The sequence below is a fragment of the Crocodylus porosus genome, unplaced genomic scaffold, assembly GCF_001723895.1.
Source record: "Crocodylus porosus isolate Cpor-Errol unplaced genomic scaffold, CroPor_comp1, whole genome shotgun sequence".
Classification (NCBI taxonomy): Eukaryota; Metazoa; Chordata; order Crocodylia; family Crocodylidae; genus Crocodylus; species Crocodylus porosus.
In genome coordinates this window covers 2,937,920-2,955,954 of record NW_017728916.1, presented here as the reverse complement: position 1 = coordinate 2,955,954, position 18,035 = coordinate 2,937,920, and the positions used below count along the sequence as shown (strand labels likewise).

Genomic DNA, 18,035 nt, shown 5'->3' with positions numbered 1-18,035 from the left:
GCTGGCAACACTCCTAACAATGCAATATACTGTTAGCTTTCTGTGCAACAATGGCACGCTGTTGGCTCATCTTCAGCTTATTGCCCACTGTAACCTCTAGGTCCTTTTTTGCAGAGCTGCTGCTTAGCCAGTCAGTCCCCAGCCTGTACTGGTGCATGGGATTGTTTCGTCCTAAGTGCAGGAATTTGCACTTCTCTTTATTGAACCCCATGAGATTTCTTTTGGTCAAATCCTCCTATTTGTATCTGAATCCTAGCCCTACCCTCCAGCATATCTACTACTCCCCACCACAGCTTGGTGTCATCTGCAAACTTGCTGAGTGTGCACACTATCCCATCTTGCAGATCACTGATGAAGATATTGAAAAATCAGCCTCAGAACTAACCCTTAGGACACTCCACTTGATACCAGCTTCCAGCTAGACATTGAACCATTGATTGCTACCCTTTGAATCTGATGGTGCAGCCAGTTTTCTATTTATTCATCCAACCCATATTTTCTTAGCTTGCTTACAAGAATGTTGTGGGAGACCATATCAAAAGCCTTGCTAAAGTCAAGCTGTACCATATCAACTGCTCTCCCCATCCACAGAGCCAGTCATCTCATCACAGAAGGCAATCAGGTTGGTCAGGCACGACTAGCTCTTGGTGAATCCATGCTGACTATTCACAATTACCTTCTCTTCCAAGTGCTTAGAAATGGATTCCTTGAGGACCTGCTCCATGATTTATCCAGGGACTGAGGTGAGCTTGACTGGTCTATAGTTCCCTGGATCCTCCTCCTTCCCTTTCCTAAAGATGAGCACTATATTTGCCCTTTTCCAGTCACTTGGAACCTCTTCTAGTGGCCATTAGTTTTCAAAGCTAATGGCGAGCAGCTCTGCAGTCACATAGGCCAACTCCCTCAGCACCCTCAGTGCATTGTGTCTAGCCCCATTGACTAATATACTTCCAGCTTCTCTTAATAGTTCCTGTGAGCGAGGGCCTTTTCAGTGCCTGCTGCTTTAATTGCCATGCCTCAGCGGGAGAAAAGAATATAGAAAGGGGTTGTCAGTGGCCAGTGTGATAGCAGACATCTGGTGAACCACCCCTTATACCCTGTCGATGCCCAACCTATATCCAGTTAACCAGATGGGTTCTTCTTCAGATATAGGGACCATTTTCCAGCTTGTTTCCTCAGCGGCTTGGTTCCACCTCTCAATGCTTCCTTTAGGTGGGGTCCACTGTTTTATGCTTGCTCCCAAAAACGACACTATGGAGCCTCCCCTGTCTGGGCTCTACGTTTAGCAGTCTCTACTCACGTGAGCGTTCTCACAGAAACTGCTTGTTGTGGACAATAGTCTCTTGCTGTCACTCCTCCAGCGGTTCACTGTCCCCACAGAGCACTCACCATAGCAGTCTGCTTGTCAGGATATGTCCGGGCTCTCCACACTGGCATTCCCCTTTTTCCGCTCCAGCTCTCTGCATGGATTCAGCACAGCTTGCTTCAGCTGCTCATGTGTCCCCTCTCTGGGGGCATCAGCACTCACCGGCGATTGTCTTTTAGCAGGTTCTTCCAGCTCACAGGACCGATCAGCAGTGGCTCCTGTGGCAGACTCTTGTGTTGCCAGAATTCCCGTGGGCGTCTGATGTCATCGGATGTGGGTTTAGTGAGATGGCTTTGCCGCACGTAAGGGTTCTCCACTGCTTGAAACAGGGGCTGGTAATGGTCCCTGGTTACAGCCCCTAGCCCAGAAGTGGGTAAAGTATGGCCTGTGAGCTATATTCAGCCTGCCAATTGTTTCTATGTGGCCCTCTGGCTGCCACCAGGAGCCAGGAGCCTGAGGATGGAGGGCTGTGCCTAGGGCCATCCATGGTGTGGGGTAGGTGAATTGGGGCAACTGCCCTAGGCCCTGTGATTTAGGGGGCCCTGTGGAGCCGGGTGGAGCAGCACAGCGACTATGCACTGCTGCCAGCTTCACGTCTGGCTGCTCAGCACTCCCCTCTGCAACCCCTCAAATCCAGTGTGTCCAGCCACTCAGCACCACCCCCCTGCCACCAAATCCACTGCGGCTTCCTCATGTCTGGGGACGGGGCTCCACACAGGCTGATTTTCCACAGGCCCCACACCCTGCTGAGGTTGTCTCTGGCTGCGCTCCGCTCTGTCGCAGCCAGGGCTGAGCTGGACCACACGGTGCACAGACTCCTCCATGTCCACCCCTGCCTCCATCCCCCCTGTACCCATCACCCCCACCCAGCTTCCTCTTGGTGCTGCAGCTGTGCAGTCCTGGCACCACAGCTGCTGGCAGCCAATCCCGCAAGGTATGGGGCGCAATGCAGCGCACTGCATATCTCTCCCGCCTGTCCTCTAGCTGTTTGAAGAAAGCCTCATCCACCTCATCCTCCTGGTCTGGTGGTCTATAGCAAACCCCACCACAACATCACCCTTGTTGCTCTCCTCTCTGACCTTAACTGAGAGACTTTCAACCGGCCTATGTCCAGTTTCATACTGGAGCTCTGAGCAATCATACAGCTTTTTTACGTAAAGTGCAACTCCTCCTTTCATCCCGTCTATCCTTCCTGAATAGTTTATACCCATCCATGACAGTGCTCCAGCCATGCGAGCTATCCCACTAAGTCTCTGTTATTCCAATCACGTCATAGCTGAGTGACTGTGAGGACTTCCAATTCCTCCTGTTTGTTTCCCAGGCTCCGTGCATTTGTGCACAGACACGTGAGGTAACTAGCCGATTGCCCTAGTTTCTTAGGAAGAATGAGAAGGCTTCGCTGTTGCCCCCTCCTGCTTCTGCTCCCTCCAGGTCACCTGCTTCCCTATTTGCCTCAGGATGCCTCATCTGAGAGAATATTAGCACATTCAATTCTAGGCTTTTCTTTTTGGGAAGGTGCTCTTGCAGTTCACTGCCACGTATACATTGGCCGGGTGCTTCATTCTTTTCACAGGTTCATCCCTTTGACAGGCCTGGCTTTTAAGTGGGCTCCACTGTATATGAAGTTAATTGTCTCTTTTTATCATTGAACCCTTGTTTGTGTTTGTTACCTATGTTCCTAAATCAATCTCTCTCGGGCATTCCTCAGATTCACCTTATCACACTCAGCATTACTTCCCAGGCAGTGGCTGTGGATAGATTATTTGCTAGTAATTACTGTCTGCCTTGCAGATACAGCCGCCTTTGATCTCCTGCTTCATTGAAAAAACAGGTCTTTTTTTTTAAAACAGCATTTATCACAGAAGCGGTGCTGTATGGTAAAGGGGTTTGTGGTCAGCGGGAAACCACTGTCTTTGTCATCATCAAACCACCAGCTTCTCCTTTCCACCCACAAGCAGTCTCAAAAGAAATAGTGGATAGGTAAATTCATAACTAGAGCTCTTCCCCTCTCCTCTTTAAAGGCTTTTAGAAAGACAGGCACATGCCCCCTACATCAGACAGCTTCTTTCTGGGTTGTCAGAACGGGCCTTAGGGTTGAACAACTTGAATTACCTGAGGATGGAAGCAATTGGAAATGCAAAAAGTTCCTGAGTTTGGTTCAGAGGCACAACCCAAAGTTCTGTTGCTTCTCCAAATTGACTTGATTTACAAACTAGCCTGCAAATCCCTGATAGTTTATGGTTTCCTAAGTCAGTTTGGCTGCATCTCAGACAGACTCAGGGGCTCAAAGTTTGGTGTTGGCCAAGTCCAGCACGTGCAGAAATGGCAGAAATGAAGGTAAAAGCAAACACTTGTTCAAATCCCCAGAAAAGCTGGAGCTCATATGTTTTCTTATTTTCTCTGTATGGCTTTTCTCATCTCTGTAAGGACCAGTTCTTCGGAGTGCCCCAGTCTGTGGCCCCCCAGGATCACTGTGGTTGTCAGTGCTGCACACTGAGCACTTCCAATTTCAGAACCGTGAGCAGGAGAGATCCGAGATCCACCTGCTCTGAATGTGCTACTCCCTGCCACATGAGCTTATGGAGTCACTCCACTAAGTACTAGAGGTGTTGGACATATGACACACAGCTGACAAGTTCTGGAGGCAGAGGGACACGAATGCCCACAAGATTGCTAATTACAGGGCTTTCTTATTACAGCAAGTCTGGGCATAGAAAGGGGCAGCCTCTGGGGGCAAGGGGCTCATAAGTTCCTGAGGCAACTGAAGAAAGCTGGGAGGCTCTGGGGAAAGTGTTTTATCATCAATAGTGGGGCCCCTCGGTGGGTGAGTGGAGTTAACAAGGAGCATGGTGCAGTGTGTAAGGAGAACTGAGTGCTGTGCTAGGGGATCGGGTGAACAGAAGATACAGCTAAATCAGGCAGAAAGCAGAAGAGAAAAACATGGAATGAGAAAACCCCACTGAAAAGATGAGCAAACAGCTCTGGTGATCTCTTCATGCAGGGAGCTCTGGAATTGCAGCTGGGCCAGTTTATATAGAAACAGAAAGCTGTATGTATAGAGAAGAAAGCAGGATATTCTGCTCCTTGTTGGGGGATGGTTAGGTAGTGCTGGTAAGGGCAGTGATGTTTGTGCTCCTGTCTTTATTACTTTTAGGAGTACCTTGGTAATACAATTGGGGGATGCCTTTTATCACTGTGACCCCTCCACCCTAGACTGGAAATGAGGTTGGGTCAGGGTCTTGTTCCCTTCTGTAAGAGGGCCGAGGGAACTGCAGCATCCTTGCTGAAAGCTTTGGTGTCATGTCACTGTGTACAGGTCCCAGTTCTGCTCTGCCTGCAGCTTGTGTTACCAGCTCCCATTTTACCGTGATTTGAAAGTATGTCTTATCTCAGCTGGACATACTTTAGGAGGCACTGCTTAAAGTACATGCTGCTCACTGAGCTCCTTAATTGCTTTTCATTGTAGAGATATTATAGAACAAGGTTTAAGTAATGGTAGGGAGAACAATGCAAAGTAAGACTGAAGTAGTAGAGACATATCCTGTGGAGCGATGTCTAGTCTTTGTAAGAGAGGGCAACCAAAAAGAAGACTTCCAGGAAACAGTTTTTTACACAACTCCACAAACTCTGGCTTCCAGGTAGGTTTGGATTCCTGATGCTGTTTGAGGCTGCCTCACATTTAGAGACAGGAAGAATGTCCACAAACAGGTACACAAATGAAAATGGCATTTACTTCAGATTTATTTCCCACAAAGATCCTAAAGAACATGGTCTCTGGCAGAAATGGGTGAAAAAATGTATCATTCTAAAGAGCATTTGAACTAGATGAGGTCAGTGAGTACTCTTGCTGGAAACCTGATCAGAAGAGTTATGCTCAACCAGTCGTGGAACCGAAACAATGCTGTGTGAACTATGTCCAATCAAAGCAAATCACACAGAGTAGAACTTCAAGTGCTAATACCGAACACTCAGTGATTTGCTCACAAACCAGCTTGATTTCAAGAATTATCCTCAAAAATCTCCTGGCAAATAATTTTGAGTGATGATTAAAATTGAGAAATTCATGATGCTTGAGCAAAATTCACAGCCAGAATAAGACCAAATTCTTCAGATGATTTATTCTTCCCTAGCCACAACTTAGCAAAGTCAGAGGAAGTGAAAATACTGGGTGAATTATGGGTACTGGTTGACTTTTGGAAGGAGGTTATGAGATTCACACTGACCAACCATGCTGAAAAGGGCATTTGGAAGAGCACTCATTATCTCCTTTCTCCAGAGTGCTAATTGGGGTGAGTGAATGGGTTTTTGGAATGATGCTACCACTTAAACCCGTGCAGGTCAGTGGCTCTTTGACCAGTGAACAGCAATGTATTGATGGCAAGCTCTTTTCCATAATGTGACAAATCCTTGCTGGACCTTGAAATACCTCTAAAAGATGCTTTCTTCCAGCAGAAATGCAATCGCTAGAAGTCATGCTTTCAAAACTGGGGCTTATGGAACTTGATAGTTAGATAGAGTTTGGTACCCTGAAAGCCTAACAAAAAACCAGTTGACCTTCATTATCTACCTATGCCATAGTCCCAGCCACTATATATAAGTCTCTCTGATCCATTTAGCTAGGAGAGGAGTAATTTTGCACCATAGGAGTCCAGGAGGCAAATGACTTGAAATGGGGTAGAGGCTGAAAAGGGGAGTTGATGTTACCTCGGATAATGTCCCTAGCTCAACACTCTGCACTGGCTGAAATCACAGCCTCACCATTTAACAGTGTACAGCTCACAGAGATGAAAAGGGGAGGCAGACAAGGAGGAAGAGCAAGAAAGAGGAAGAGAAGAATCATAGGAACATGGAGTGATTTGGGCAGGGGAAGCTGAGAGAGATGGGCAGTTCAGTAACCACAGCATTCTTGTGTGTAAAGACTGGGATCTACCTACCTCTCACACAGATGTTAAATAATGTGGAGACTGGAGAATGTGTAAGTGGGATCTGGGGTGTGGCACATTACACATCACATCTCCACCAACTATGAAAAATGTAGCTGAACATTGTGTATTTTGTTAGGGCTGGCAGAAATTTGACCCTGGGAAGTTGGGGATCTTACAGTATACGTGCACAGTAGGAACCCTCAGCAGCCAGTCAGAATCTCTGTCATAACGCCCATTTTAGAAATGCATATATCTGTCTCACATTTCCCCATTTCCTGTGGTAAACAGGGTGAGACACAGAAAACCTTGAGCTCTCCCGGAAACCATCCAGTCTGACCACAGAAATGCTCCAGCAAGATCTTTAAAGCTGGGAGAAAACAAAGGAATGAGCTATCCCAAGGAAAATGCATTTTAGACAGGAATGAAAGTAGGTTCTCACTAAGGGATTCAAGGTATCCCAGCAAGATCTATGTTAATCCTGGGTCAATGATTTGGGAGGAAAACACATTTTATTCTGGAAAGCTGTGGACACTACAATTTCACACATTTTATGTGTATGTACTACGAAGTGCCTTTAAAATCATCACCTGATTCTTAGAGAGGTGATTATACATAAAGATACATAAAAGCAAAGGGCCAGGCCTCTGGGAAGACCTAAAGGAGGACGTAACAGTGTCCTGGAGGGAGTAAAGCAGGGTTAGAGGTAACCGTGGATGTTAGAACCTGACTTTCATTGTTGCAGGACTGTAAAAAGGGGACCCTCACTCTTTCTGAAAAGAGATATGGCAATGGTTGTTTATTTTTCACCTGAGTCACTCCCAAAGGGCAGGTGAGGTCTTGGTTTAGTGTCTCCTCTTGATCAGGCTGGTACATAACCTAGAAACAGCTTGCTAAAGGCCTGGCTGGAAGTGAGACAGACAGATCTTTTGATACAGACCTGAAGCTAAAGAGATTGCAAATACAGTAATCTTCAGACCTTCCCACTGGGGTGTTAGCCTTAAGGTTGTAAATACATTGAAATCAAAGACCCAATAAAACATGCAAATGGCTGTGCATGTGTGTCTCACCTTCCCCCATCCTTGCCCCTCTCTCCATTCCTCCAACTTACTATCTTTCAATCTCTCTTCCTTCATCTCTCCCCCCAGTCTGTTTGGAGGAGGGAGTGATTCTTTAAAAGACATTTTTGTGGTTCTGGGCAGCAAATCAAAAAATCTGCTTTTGTTCCCTTCGCTCTGCCCCCTCTCCCCTGCTGCAAACTCAGAGACACGTCACCTCAAACCTACACAGCCATCAACATAAACACTAATTAAGACATTCTCAGTGATGTTTGGTGTCAGAAATTACCAGCCTTACAAAAAGGATGCTGCTGTGCAGCAATTCATGGTGTCAGTTTATCCTTTTGTGGTAGTTGTGATAACGTGTACCTTCTCCTCCAGCTTCTGTTAAGCCTTTCACTCTATTGTGCTCCATGCTGTGGGTTTGGGGTTTTCAGCCCATATGGAAAAACAATACAGTCTCCATAGACTCATCCATGTGTATATGTGTAATCTGTGACAAATAGAAACAGCAAGCAGAATATTACATAATGACCCAAATGTGATGCACGTTTTAAATACAATGTGTGCGCGCACTTTAAGTACATTAATTTATCTAATAACCTCAGCGCCATGTGGCTCACCTCAGTGTCTCACCCTCTGGGCCAGCAGGGGTGGGTAAGCACCTGCTTAAATCTTGTTATGGGAAGGGCTGCATTGCTGCTGCCTCTTTATCACTCTCTGGAGGACGCAATGATGGCCAGGCATTGACTCTAGAGTCAAAGGAGCCTGCGTTCAGTTCTCCTAATCTGGAAAGGAAGGTTGCCAGAGACAGAGCTTCAGGGGAAGGTGGAGGAGCAGACATGGGTGTTTCAATTCTTCTACCCTCCAGGTAGAAGTACTGTCTCTCCCAACATTGTCTTTTAAACATACATAGACTTTCTGGAGCCATGGATTCCAATTCTGGCAGAAAAGCCAGCTCTCAAATCATCCATGTGAGTGCCATGCAAACTCCTCTGCCTGAGTGCAGTAGGTGCACTTATGAGGAATCTTTCAAATAAGGTTTTGATACCCAAACTCCTGTCTGCTCATGGTGGATACTTTCTATGATTTAGAGATAGAAAATCCCAGCTATACTACCCAGTCTCCTATATCCATAAGTACTAGTGTTGTCCAGTCTCAAATGACATTCCATCCTTACCCAAGGACACTATTCCCCATTGTTATGAAATTTTCCTGATATGCAGCCTACATTTCCCCTTGCGAAAAAGTACCACCCCGTGTCTTATTATACCTTCTTTTCCCAGCTTAAATAATATCTTCTTTTGGTGCCAAAACCCTTCAGATAGTTGTTTACCAGTATAATTGCTCTCTTAGTCATTTCTTACCCAAACCAGACAGATCTAGATTTTTTTTTAACCTTTAGTTATAAATGAATCCCTCCAGCCACCTATTCACTTGTGTGACTTCTCTCAATTTATCAATGTCTTGTTGGTAATGGCATGCCCAGAAATGTACACAGTATTCCATGTAGGGTTGTGCCAGTGCCTTGCAGAAGGACTGTTACCAGGCTGCTCTGTGATGACTGTACGTTACAACCAAAATTACTTTGGCCTTTTCAGTTGTCTTGTCACACTGAGGCTGTTTTTCTAATTTGCTGACCATTAATGTTCCAAGAGCTCTCTTAGTCTAACAGCCTACAGGGCTTCTCCCTCCCTTGAGATGTGTGTTTTGGATGCCTTTACTTCCTAGGTACATTAACTTATATTTTTTCCTAACAGAATCGTTTTATTTTCTTCATGTTTCTAATCAGTCTCCTTTCCTTTCCTTTTTTTTCCTTTTGCCCTCAGTAATATTTGCAAATCCTCACATCACAGTATCTTCTGTGAATTTCATTAACAAGCTGTTTACAGTCTCTGCCAGTTCATTAAGGAAGATGTTAACTAACCACCCCTGCAATATTCCTCTTAGACACTGTTGACACCTCCCACCCACTCACAGCTTCCACCCCTGAACTGATATATGGGGTTTGCCATTTACCCTCTGTTCATCTCAGGATTGTTCACATTCATGCTGGTTTAAAGGAATTTTAAGAATAGTCTCATGAGATCTTGTACCAAGTATCAGTTATATCTAAACACATTGCACCTATCACTTCTCAGCATTGATTTTGCTGTATTTGGGAAAGCAATAGAGCATTTCTGGGGAGACCTATTGTTTGTAAATTAATGCTGCTGCAGCTCATTATTCTGTTAATCTCTAGAGAGTTTGTGGGCTTTTCCCTCTTAATATTTGTTTCATTATTTTGTGAGGGAAGGGATTTAGTGAATGGAAGGCCAGCTGTCAGGGTCACTCTTTCCTTTTTAAAATTTCATAGTGCATTTTCCGTGGCCTTCTGGTACTTTTCCACTTATCTACATTGTCTTAAAAGAATCCAGTGGCAATGGAATTTCAGTGCTGTGAAGTGCTGGGTACCCTCATCTCCCATTATCATCAAGGGGAGCTGAGGGTGCTTGACACTTTTTGGATCAGGCCTTTTGCTAAATAATTACCATATGTCCTAGGGTACATCTGATTCAGACTGCCTGAACTATATCTGATGAGATTTTCAGAGTATTGTTTTATCAGCTCTTTATTGATAGTTATTTTTACAGTCTTGTTTACTGCCTTGTCCAAACAAATTTTATTTCTTTGTGAAGACAGATTAAAATGTCAAGTTCTGTATCTCTCATCCATTTTTTGAGTCATCATTCATTTAAAACCCATGAATGATGAAACATTCTTTGTAGTGTTCTTCCTACCAACAGGTCCTGAGGAAAGAAAGAAAGCAGTCCTACTCAGGACACATCCTGTGAACACCAAGACTTGTTGGGGCTTTGTAGATGGACCTTGTCATCTACAAAGTGTTCATCTGGTCTCTAGAAGCTTCAATGTCTCTCTGTGTTTATATTTTCTGATCTTGTTTTTTTTTCTGCCTTATGCTTTTCCTTGGGAACTAGTTTTATTTGGTTACCCTCCCATGGTTGCTCTCAGAGGTATGACTAGTCCCTCATGAAGCTGTCAGTTCTGTTTTCTTGCATTCTTCTTTTTCAGAGGACTGGTTATTGCATCTCTGAAAACCACTGAAGGATTTTTATACTTCCTGCCATAAGCCTTGCTTGCTGAATTTCCTAGTTCCATTAAACTTGTATTGCTGCATTTTGGTGTCCTTCCATTTCCAACTGTTGTGATTCAAGTACTGCACACAGAGGCCGCGTCCCCACAAACAGGGGCATGCAGTTGCCACGGGGAAAAAGCAGTGGTACAAATTTGTGCTGTCCTCTTTTGCTCTGGCACATGCCCCTGCATGTGGAGTTAGTGTGGGGAAAAATGCTCGGGGTGGGGTACGGGAGGCTAAGGCCAGTAGCTGGGCTGGCTCCAGCAGCCTTATCTGGTGTCCTTGGGGCCTCCAGCGGTGGCAATCTGGGTGTGCGGAGCCTGGCCAGCAGCTGGCAGTTGGAGCGTGGCTCTGGCCAGCCAGGGTCCAGTTTTGGGTGGCACACATTGCTGCCACATGCACTGCCCCGCTTTTTTTCTGCATGCCTTTTTTTTTATACCGGGATCTCCTGGTACCTAAATTTGGCTCTGTGCTGCAAATATGCAGTGTGGAGAACCAAATCATGTGCATGGGGTGCATTTTGTGGCACCTCAGAAGCCTTTCAGGCACTGAAAAATGCACATGCACACTCATGCAGATATGGCCATACTGCTCTAAGTTTGGTGCCCTCACCACCTCAGTCAGTTCCTTCTTAATACTCAGTGGACAACCTGGATTAGTTTCTCCTGGGGTTGGAATTTCTAAGTTAAATTCATGGCCTGGGATTGTTTCCCTTAAACCTGTCTATACTCACTGTACCAATGTATCAATAGATTAATTATAGCATATGTGGTAAAGAGCCAAAAAAAATGGTCATTCAGATAGGATGCAGACCATTTTAATTTACGTCTTCCTTCAGCTTATCTGAATGTGAGTTATATCATCTGAGATACACCAGCATGTCTGTAGGGAGGGTGCAATTAGATCTTGAGGAGTCTGAATGAAAGACAGTTTAAATTATAGTAAAGGGAGCTCATTTATGTCACTCTGCATCTCTGAATTTGGATTTCAGGTTTGGGGTCATAATACTGATGCTTTCCAATGCCTTTTGCCTGGCTATATGCGTTATCCAATGGGTACTGGAGTAGTCTGACTCCCCATGTCTTACATCCTGGGCAGTTAAATATCCCATGCCATTTTTGAAAGAGCCTAGAGTTTTGTAACCTGTCTTGGTCTAAACTCACTCTGCTTTATTTTACATGCTGCTGCATGTTGCTTCCCCTTTGGTTGAAGCTTTGTTTCAGAGGGGGTTACTCAGATTCCTTTATGTATGTTCCAGAAGCTGAAAAGTGATTTGTGATAAAATGTGCTACATGAATTCTCATGGAAAGGGGTAAGATGTGTGATAATTCATAGAGCTCAGCACAGAATGTAGAAATAGCAAAAAAACCTCCTAGGTATCTAAGTCCATACCTTTGGGACCAATGCAGATTATTCTCTACTGTTTTTTAAATTTATTATTTTATTTAGGTGGGTTTTAAATAACTCCAGCAATGGGTTTTCTACACTTCCCTTGGGAGACTATTCTAGTCTAGTAGATTTCACTATTAAGCAGTTTTTTCTGATGTTCAGCCTAAATTTCCGTTTGCTCTGTTTTATCCCATTACTCCTTTGCTATAAAATTTTTCAAGTAATTTAAATATGAAGTGGCTGTGGAATACATTTTGTGATGCAGATCATCACTTGATGAGGAAGTGATTGTTCATTATGAGAAACAGTGGGCTACATGGCGCTGGAGGAGGGGGGCAGTGAGTTGGAGAAAAGCAGAGATATATCATTAGCAAATGCTGGATCTCCATGTCTGTTCAAGGGAGTTATCCTCACAATGTGTACCTCTGGCATGAAATGAGACATTTTAGAAATAAAATGGAGGCTTTTAGGGGTAAATCCACGCAGACCATCCCCAGGAGTAGTGTTGTAGTTTTTAATTATAGTAAAAGGGGTGGAAGGAAACAGGTCATTGTGTATGTGTGTGTATAACAGTACAGAGCAGGTCCTAAATGTAGTCTGAAAAACCTGGTCTGACAGCTGCCCTCTGGCTGTATGAAAAGTTTCTGAATACATTGCAAGGGAAAATCCTCCCAACTGATTTGGAGAAATCCCTCACACAGAAAGAGGGCACTGAATTGGGTTACACACTTTTTGAAGAGTTGCTGAGACTCTTGCAAACTCATTACATATGGTGAGTCATTTAATATCTAAGCCAGCTGTCCCTCCACAAAACTTCAAAGGGAAGTAGAACAGCTCTTTCTTGCCAGACCAGTTGAGAGTTGTCCAAGTCCTGCATCATCTCTTCTGTATCTGTTGCTCACCCCTGTGCTTCACACAGGCTGCATGCTGATGTTCTAGTCTCCATTCTTTGCATATTTGTGTCTTTGGGCAGCACAAGTATACCTCTTACTTATAGTTCTGTACCTGGGCTACATGTGCATTTATCTTTGGACCGTGCTGCATGCAGGCCTAGTGTACAAAGTCTTATAAGAATTGCTTCTCCTGATGTGTGGTATGTGAATCCTTTTGACAGGTGGTAAGGCTCAGTCCATCACAGCTTGAGCTCTCAGATCTTCTACCCTTGTGGTAAAAAGTATGAACACTAACAGGTGCTTCTGAGCCATGCGTTATCTTGATGCTGGAACACAGCAACTTGGTCTCTACTGGGAATTACTGAAGGGGATTGAAGATGTGGGTGGATGTCAAAGCCGTTACCAGACCTCTCATTTATCCCTTTTCTATGCTTCAACCTGTTGGCTAAGGAAATTGCCGAACTGAAGCTGCATGGAAAGGTCTTTGAACCTTCTCTTTTCCTCTGTTCCCCAGCCCCAATTTCCAAGTTAGGATTTCCTCCTTTTCCAGTGATACATATGATGTAGAGGTCTAGGCCATGAGCCCCTACAGGTGGTCCCACACTGAAGTACAAACAGAGCAAGCACCCCTTGGTTAACTTGCAAGTGTAAGGGAGAAGCAGAAAGTCAGTAAGACCTCAAGTAGTGAGAGAAGGATGACTTAATTCCTATACACCTGTGTTACAAATGGAAACGGTAATCATGGAAGCCATCGTGCCCTATCTCATACTTCCAGATGGCTGTCAAAGTTTGGAAAAGGCCTGCAGAGCCTTGGATTTTCAAAAGAAAAGTGACATATCTTTTCTTTAGCTGCCTCTTTCCAGTTGGTTCTTATTCTGGCAACAGCTGAAAAATCCTCATTCCCAGCTCACTCCAAAATAGCAAGCCTTCTTTACTATTCCCAGGGAGCCACTAACATCCTTTGGGAATCATTCAGTTGTACTGGTCGTTAGGAGTGGCTCCTGTGCTCATGCCTGTGAATATTTTTCCAGTAGCACCAACAATGGCTAAGGTGTCTAAATTCCATGGCTGTGTAGTTCGAGATGGATATACCAAGCAAGTACAGCCATGGGGATGGGCAGGTCAAACAAGTATAATTGAACTCCCTGTCTCCTCCTTCCTCTTTAAAAATAGAAAGCTATGAATTAATAGCAACATTTGTTACTTAGTTAAGTTTGAATCTGCAATGTTAAAATCAAAAGTCAGGAAATGTCAAAGTTAATGAAACAATGGTAAAATGAAGTCTGATGCCTGCACTGGTGTGGTGTGTGGTAGTTCTGTTCTCCTATGTAATAATCAGGGATCTGGGTTTTCCTCTCTCCACAGTAAAACACAGATTTTCTCATTTTAAGGAGAAAAACTTTGGTTTCCTCTTTTTAAGGAGAACAACACAGGCAATGGCAGGTTTCTCTTTGCAGGCTGGCAGAGATCCAGCCTGCAAGGGGCTGGGGGGAATAGGAGGAAGGGGATCAGGCAGGGGCTGCCACATGCATGTGCACGCACACACATGCATGAAGCAGCCAGGCAGTGTAGAGAGCAGCTTCTGCAACTCTCTGTAGGTAAGTCTAGGTGGGGGATTGAAGCCCCCATAGGGAGGGGGAGTTGGGCAGGGTTGGGGTTGGGGCTGCTGCCCAGACAGGGCAGTGCATGGGGGCTGGGGCTTGGAAGGAAATGTGTGGCTTCAGGACCAGTGTGGGGAGTGGGGCAGAGCTGCTCATCCAGCAGGTGGTGGTGGGCTGGGTCCCCGTCACTGTGCAGACTCTCAGGAGTGGCATGGGAGGCACATGCCCCCCGAGATCTGTACATGAGGTGGGGGAATGCAGGCTGGTGTCTGCAAGCTCAGGGCTCCATGCCCTGCTGCCCTCCCCCTGGGGGCCTCCACAGCCCGGCAGGTGGGATCTTGCATAGCAGATCATGGCAGGGAGGCTCAGTGCCACTAATGGGAGCCTTGATTACCATAGCAAGGTGCCCCTGCTCTCCTGGCAGCAATGGGGAGCACAACTCTGCATCCCCCCCTTCTCCTGATGGGTAGGGCAGGGAGTGCCTTGTCATGGTAGCATGGGGCTCCTGGTGGTGGCACCAATCCCCACTCTGCCTTGCTACACTGAGTCAAACCCACTGGGCCATGGAGGCCCCTCGGAGGATGGCAGCAGGGTGGGGAGCCCCAAGCCTGCAATGGACAGCCCATATCTGCCATATCTCCCATGAGCTCTCCTCCACCTATGCCACCTATGGGGGAGGGGGAGCCAGGCTCTGCTTCCCACACATGGCAGCTAATGCTTGGGTGCTGCTGGGGAGGCAGAGGGCTGCAGACCTGGGTCCCTGGCCCTGTAGCCCTGGTAGCTGGGGGCCCCTTCTGGCACAGCTGGGAAAGCTGGGGGAGGGGGGGAAGGGGTGGTTGTGGAGTGAGGGGCACTGGCAGGGCCAGGGGTTTGTGGGTCAGGAGTGAGGAGCAATGGCACAGGCAGAGCACCAGCTTATCAAGGCTGCTCAACACCTCAAGGCAGTGGCAAGTGACAGCTGCCGCTGGACCTATGTCCTGATGAGAGAAGGGGGCAGGGGAAGCACTGATTTTTCCATGATAAAACCCCCAAAATCAAACACCTAAATTATTAGAATTTATTTTATTATAGTGATTGAGGCACTGGTAGGCTTCTAAATTGCTTTCAATTTGTAAATATATCAATAAAACATTACATTCAACTGATACCCATGTATTTCACAGAAAAATGTGGATATTGGGTTTTTAAATCAAGAGCGTGTGTGTTTAATCAGAGAATTTGCAATTTTTAAACAGAAAACTAGGATCCCTGGTAATAAGGTAGTATCCAGCTTTATTGTAGCATCCAATGTATACATTGTCCAGTGTGTTCCAGAAAGAATACAAGATGTGAAATCCTGTGGCAGCTGTGCAGTAACTGTAACTTTTGTATTTCTAGTCACTGGCTTTTTTTGCCCCATGCATCTTTTCTGTGGTATTAGTTCATTTAAAAAAGATTCAGGTTCTGTTTTTTCCTTCTCCATTGTTCTCTCTTCAGTACCTGGGAGGTATGAAAACAGCACACTGTTTGGTTAAAAATTCCTTTGCTACTTATTTTCCCCCTGAAGTGTCATCCCTGTGACTTTCCAGGGCAACCAATTGTGATATCATACAGAGAGATTAGTGTTCATAAATACTAAGTACTAGTTTCCATAGGTGTATTATGCAGGTCAGGAGAAGTGGCAATTGCCAGCCATTCCCCACTGCTCAGAAAGGGGATATTCACATGGAAGAGTACAAAAACAGGTAGCCTGTACCTGCTAGAGGTAAGCTATTTCCTGACAGGAAGGACTAAAGGGGTTATTAAGGTTGTTGTGACTTGCCTGATAAAATCTCTTGTAAATGTCTCTCTCCTCTTCTTGATGTTGTGCTTAATTTTCTGACTAGAAGAAATGATGGAAGACACAAGAGGGAAGTCGCTGGTGCTGTAATGCAATTTTCAATTCCCCAGCCAACTTACTTAGAATAATTACTTTTGTTGCAATATAACTCACTGTGGTAAGTTATAAATCCTCCCACCTAAAAAGAAAATAATTCATTCTTTCTTCTCTCTAAGCTTGCTTCTTCCCTTTTGTATTAAGGTGTCATTTAAAAATGGTAAATGGGCTTATTAATTTAAGCCAAATCTACAATGCTAACTTGCATTCAAAATTATAACTATTCGTATTACACCTACCAGGACCAAATGGGGGGCAACCCAAGCACTGGATAGAAATGGTGCTGCTGTACGTATCCCTGTGCTTTCAGAAAACAGTTTGCGCCTCTTCAGTTTACTGATATATTTGCTTCTACTTTTTAATAAATGCAAATACCAAAGGATCTCAAGCCAACTTACTCCCACCTTTGAGTGACTGAAGTATGAGGTGCTTGAGTAGAACGGCATAACTGGCTTTGTGCATCACTTCAGCAGCCAAACAAACAAGACTCAGAAGTGTTTCTTTGACCTCCCCAAAACCCATGTTAAATTTTTTTCCTCACCAAAGCAAAACTAAATTCATTTGGAGCCATGCCTGGTGTTTGTCCAAATCCAAATATTTTATGTTCATGTGGGTTTGGTTTGTTTTATCCTTTCAAATGTGCTAGCTGTAGCCGAGCCTCAAAACAGCATTTGAAAACAAAGAGGAATGTTTCTTCTGCAGAGCATTAAAACAAAAATGCTCCCATTTCCCCCCAGGTTTCATTTAACCAGGCACTTTCCCTCTCCCCAGCTCCAGCCCTTTGGCTGAAGAGCAAACAGCAGTAGTTCCTCCCGTCTGCTTCCCCGACAGCCCCGGCGTGTCAGTGTTCACACACGAGCCATGTTTTAGGCAGATGGGGTGGGGGAATGAAAAAGAGCTGGAGAACTTTGCTTGTCGCACTTTTCTGAAGGAAGAAAAAGCAAGGGAAAGAAAGCTCACCCTAGCCTCCAGCTCTCCAGGGACGTTTCTCTTCTCCTAGGTGGAGACGGAGCTGGCTAGATTAGAAAAATATCTAATGGAGAAAATGCCCGGAGGACTCTTGTCTGCAGCCCAGGAGTTGATTTAGTGCTGACAGCTGCTCGTCTCTTCCACCGCGGGGCTGCAGCAGCTCCACGGAGGTGGGAGCAGAGCCCGCACAAGCCTGAAGCCCCCCAGCAGCCCCGTGCCCTGCGCGGGGAGCGGGACGCGGGAAGGACGGCTTGGTCCCGGGGCCGCCCCGCTGGCGGAGCAGGCAGCCGGCAGGGGGAGATCTTGGTCCGCGTTTGAGGGCTGCCGCTGCCAGCTTCAGTCGCGGCTCCGCGCAGGGAGCCCGAGAGGGGACGAGACGCGAGGGGACAGGACAGCAACGCTACGCCGGAGCCGCGGAGACCAACGCGGCGTTGGGAAGCGACCATCCCCCGGGGCCCGGGCACGCGTGGGGGCCCGGGCCACAGATCCACAAGCAACGCGAGGCTAAGGGTCTGTGGAGAGGGACCGGGACGCGGACCCGGCTGCACTGAACTATACTTCACCGGGGCTGGGCTGGGGACACACCCACGCGCCCCTCCCCCACAGCACCCCAGGACCAGCAGAGTAGACTCCCGCGCGCCTCCCTTTAAGAGCGCGGAGGCCCCGCCCCTCCTGGCCAGGGGGCGGGGCGAAAGCGAAGGCCCCCGGCGCGCGGCGCGCGGATTGGCTGGCGCGGTGGGGCTGTCCGTGCTGCTGCCTGCGCCGGGGAGTAGAGCGCGCGGCAGG

The 18,035-nt window shown here is 46.2% G+C and overlaps 2 long non-coding RNA genes across 3 annotated transcripts in view; one reads left to right on the top strand and one right to left on the bottom strand.

The window, feature by feature from the left end:
- LOC109310885 overlaps positions 1-8,131 on the bottom strand; it is a 61,858-nt gene extending 53,727 nt beyond the window's left edge. Inside the window, exons 1-2 of one of the 2 annotated variants that reach the window (XR_002101335.1) lie at positions 7,983-8,131; positions 7,716-7,839 (exon numbers count right to left, since the gene is read on the bottom strand). This is a non-coding gene — a long non-coding RNA (uncharacterized LOC109310885). Of the gene's footprint in view, positions 1-5,459; positions 7,840-7,982 lie in introns of those variants that run through there. The other variant, XR_002101334.1, reaches the window with a different exon arrangement.
- On the top strand, positions 1,015-10,523 carry LOC109310886. Its single transcript, XR_002101336.1, has 2 exons — positions 1,015-1,668; positions 10,419-10,523. It is a non-coding gene; the product is annotated as an uncharacterized LOC109310886 (long non-coding RNA).
- Positions 10,524-18,035: the final 7,512 nt, after the last annotated feature.